The sequence below is a fragment of the Penaeus chinensis genome, chromosome 9 (genome assembly GCF_019202785.1).
Source record: "Penaeus chinensis breed Huanghai No. 1 chromosome 9, ASM1920278v2, whole genome shotgun sequence".
Classification (NCBI taxonomy): domain Eukaryota; kingdom Metazoa; phylum Arthropoda; class Malacostraca; order Decapoda; family Penaeidae; genus Penaeus; species Penaeus chinensis.
Genome location: NC_061827.1, coordinates 13444086 through 13449085, shown reverse-complemented (window position 1 = coordinate 13449085; position 5000 = coordinate 13444086).

The following is a 5000-nucleotide window of genomic DNA, read 5'->3' as shown; positions in this document are numbered from 1 at the left end:
TAGTAAGGTCGTAAGACTGGGTTGTACCTTCCATTTCGTTTGAGTGTTATGGAAATTAATTATTTGTTTACACTGTGGAGTTCCTTATGAAGTAGAAAATCCAATTGTTTCTTTGTTGTCCTGAATGTTACTTCTCAAATATGACATTAATCAGTTATTATTTCCTGCTCTGCGTCTAGTTTTTTAACTTCAGAAAGTCCTATAACATGTCTTTGGTAAAGGGAGGTTCTTTAAGCAATGCAAATCAACCAGATTCAGTTCCCAGTCCCTTTACAAAGGGTCATCACATGAGAGCGACCTTCCATTGCCCTACTGAAATACTCCGTCTCTTGTTCATGGGTTCATGAGGAAAAAAAAAACAGCTGACTATCCCACATTTACTACCCGGGGTATATCTTGGTGGGTGGCAATAATTTAGTCGTTATTAATAATCCCGCCTGCCATGGTTGAACCTAGGGCCAAGTCGACTTAATGTAGCAACGTCAGCGCATTTTAGTATATAGTCACAAAATGGCAGAGATGGACACCTTTCTTACGGTAAGGTAATGCCAGGGTAGGATATTACTGTATGGGATAAACACGGTATATTCTGACGCTCAAAAAGGTCTGGTGCATCTCCTAACTTTTGCAATGGCTTTTCGTCAAGTTTTAATCAATGGATAGTAAGTTCTTGACACAGTTGGTCTTTAATGAGTTATTCAGATACCATTCTTATAACTAGAATCATCTATAAATAGTCGTGGCAGGGCTGTGGAGGATGTTCTTGGGATTAAAGGAAAAGTCTTTTGGGATTTTCAATTTGGGGCTTTTCGTTTTTCTGGTTTTCGCGGATTTTTTCTTTCTTCTGTGGCTTCCCTTAGTTTTTCTTGGTCTTTTCTCTCTTTCTCTCTCTTTCTCTCCTCTCTCTCTCTCTCTCTCTCTCTCTCTCTCTCTCTCTCTCTCTCTCTCTCTCTCTCTCTCTCTCTCTCTCTCTTTGCATACACACACACACACACACACACACACACACACACACGCATACGCACACACACACACACACACACACGCACACGCACACGCACACGCGCACGCACACGCACACGCACACGCACACGCACACGCACACGCACACGCACACGCACACACACACACGCGCGCGCGCGGGCGCGCACATACACACACACACACACACATATATACATAAAGTATGGGTGCGTGTATGTGTATGTACATGGGTATGTGTGTTTCTATGTGTGCGTCTAAGTGCGTGAAGACCTGAGAGCCAAGTTCGTTGTTCCCGCACACAGCATGGCAGGAGACAAGAGCATAGACGGGTTCCTGGCGTCGCTTGGCTTCGGCAGGTGGCAGCTCCCAGCCCTCATTACCACGATCCTAGGTAAGCTTCGTTCAAACAAGACTATTATAAGGTCAAGCTATCAGATCTCAAATAATTAGTTGATCTTTATACCTTATACCTTCTTTTTTTCTTTTTTCTTTTGTATTATGAAGTTATAAAGAAGTTTCTTTTTTCTTTCCTTTTAACTTTTGTCTTTTATCTTTATTCCTTTCCTTTTTTTTTATATAAATAGTATATATATTTCTTTCCTTCCATTTCGTTATAAAACAATTCTCTCATTTTCCTTATACAAATATTATATATTAAAAAAAAAACACATCTATCTCTCTTGAAATTAAGTCAGAATATAACCCAGTTTCCGAAATGTTACCCCGATCTCTCGTGCTCAGTTCTGGTGGTGGCGCCCGTGCACCTGATGGGGTCCTCGTTCCTGAGTTCCCCGATGCCGTTCCTCTGTTCCGCCGGGCAGGAGGAACGGTGGAACGCAAACTATACGGGGTGAGCCGTTTATTATTAAGGTTATGATCGTTGTTGTTAGGTTTAATATTATTATCGTTGTTTTCTTGTTATTATTATTATTTGTTATTATTATTTTAATAATTATTTTCTTCTTCTTTTTGTAATTGCTATTATTATTATTATGATTATAATTATTGTTCTCATTATTATTAGTAGTAGCAGTAGTAGTAGAAGTAGTAGTAATGGTTGTAGTAGTAGGGGTAGTAGTATCATTATTATTATTATCATTATCACTACTACTACTACAACTACTGCTAAACCAGTAACTACTACTACTACTGCTATTGCTAATATTACTACCACTATAATTATTATTATCAGTATTACTATTATGATTATATTATTGTTGTTGTTATTATTATCATAATAATTATCATTATTATTATTATTATTATTATCATATTTAATATCTTCTTTATTACCATTATCATGATTGCTATTCTTATTTACGTTATTGATATTATTATTACTATTAATATCATTATACATACTAACATTATCATTACCATTATTATTGTTATAATTACTATTACTATCATTATTGTTATGATAATTATTACTATTATCCTTATCATTATTATTATTATTATATGATACTAATACTGATAATGATAATAATAATAACAATTATTACTATCATTAAATATCAATAATTCTTCGGCGGTTGTCTAGTTATAATTTTCAGTAACGTAATCCTAAAGTTCATTGAGGAAATTTATGATTTATTATCCATTTTCGATGCATGCTAATTTAATTTTGTCATGTGTATTATATGTGTATATATATATATATATATATATATATATATATATATATATATATATATATATATGTATATCTGTATATGTATATGTGTGTGTGTGTGTGAGTGTGTGTGTGTGTGTGTGTGTGTGTGTGCGTACACACACACACACACAGACACACGCACACATATATATATATATATATATATATATATATATATATATATATATATATGCAAAATCTATATTTATTTTTTTCGTATTGTGGGTTTTTCTACCATAGCATCAACACGGAAGAGTGTTTTACCACTCACACACACACACACACACACACACACACATATATATATATATATTTATATATATATATGTAAATAGATAGATTGATAGAGAGATTGATAGATAGATAGATAGACAGCTAGATAGATAGATAGATATAAATCCACATATGTATATACATACATATATATATATATATATATATATTGTTTGTGTGTGTGTGTGTATGAATATATATATGTATATATATATGAATATATATATATATATGAATGAATTTATATATATATATGAATATATATATATATGTGAATATATATATATATATATATGGATATATATATATGTGAATATATATATATATATGTTTATATATATATATATATATATATATATATATATATATATATATATACATATATATATATACGTGCCCCCTCTCCCGAACAGAGTCGAGGGAAGGTGCCTCAACAGATCTCGCTTCGACGACGCCTGCCTCCCTCTGGCGAGCCGCGCGCAGGAGGAGGCTCCCGACGGCTGCGCTGACGCAGGCCCCGGCCTTCGCGCCACCGGCCTTCCGTCCTGCCCCTTCGTCCGCTACGACAAGGCGCTGTTCACGTCGACGCTCGTGTCCGATGTAGGCTGTGGCAAGGGGCCGGGTGATGCAGACATATTTACTCGCATTTTTGAATATATGAGTGTGAATAGATTGATAGGCGCACTTGATGGATAATTCATTTCGTGTTATTAAACAGATACTCTCCAGGAGATGGGCCTAAAGTGTTTTTTTTTCTTCTTCTTCTTTTTAAGTAGCATCTTTACTTTTATTTTTTTTTCAGTTTGATCTCATATGCGAGAGATCTTGGCTGCGCCCCCTATACGTGACTATCTATATGGTGGGCGAAATGTTCGGTAGCCTTGTGGGAGGTTACATCGGCGACAGGTAATGCTTTCGGTTTACCTGTTAGTTGCTGTTTATTTGAAACGCATGAGGAAGGGACGTTTCAATGAAGCTCCCACTCCTTTTTGGTTCTAAATAAAATTTAATGAAGTATTTTGAGGTACAGTAATCATATGTGAAATTTATTGAAATGTTTAAGGTAGAAGGAAAAAAAAAACTGAGTAAAAAAATATATATAAATCAAATTTACTGAAATGTGAAAGGTTATAAAGAAAGAAAGAAATATACTGAAATATCCACGGTAGAGTAAAAAAAAAAAAAAAAAAAAAAAAAAAAAATCTTCCGTTGAAATAAAGGCAAACTTCTTTTTTTCATTTTTTTATTATGAGACGCATATAAGTGATTATGATTTAGCACGTAAAACCTTTATCAGTTTTCATAAATGGAAGAATTCTATTGCACGAATATTCTCGTGCAGTAGAATTTTTTTTTGTTTTTTTTTCAGTATCATTTTAAAACGATGATACAGTGAATTCGAATGCCATCAAACCTATGATAATCCTATCGTAATCTGTGACTTAATATCACCATCAAATCACTATACTTTCCGGCATAGGAGGCATACGGGACATTTTCTTGAGCCAGATCTCTAGCCCACTGGTGAAGATAACTCACAACCCAGACCACATTTTCCTACTCCCCAAACCGTGCTTTGTACTTATTTATACTCAACCTTAAATAGCGTAGATGACCTTCTTGGTGTTAACAAGGCCAAGCCTCTCTCTCTCTCACAGCCAGTCGTGTACAATCGTCATCACCAGACTCAGTATTACATTAAATAACTAAAAAGCATTGAGCTTACAGTGGACAGGCAAGTATTCCCTTGAGTATTAAGAACTACATATATTTCCTTAAGTTCTGTTACATGCTGATGTAAGTAACTCAAGGTCCCACATAAATAATGACTTGGGTTTCCGAGACATTATTAAGAATGCAGACAGGGTTAGAAGGAAAGGTAAGTACTGAATTAAAAGGAAAACGTGATAATGTCTAGCTCTTGATTTTTGCAACGATATTTATTTTTTTATTTTATTTTATTTATCTATTTTCTATAGCGAACGACGAGAGAGATTTCGTAGAAGAGGTTTGAGCCAGAATACTCAGTTGAATGAAACAGAAACGGAGGAAAGAGGGAAGAAATTAATGGGGTGAGAGAAAGAGA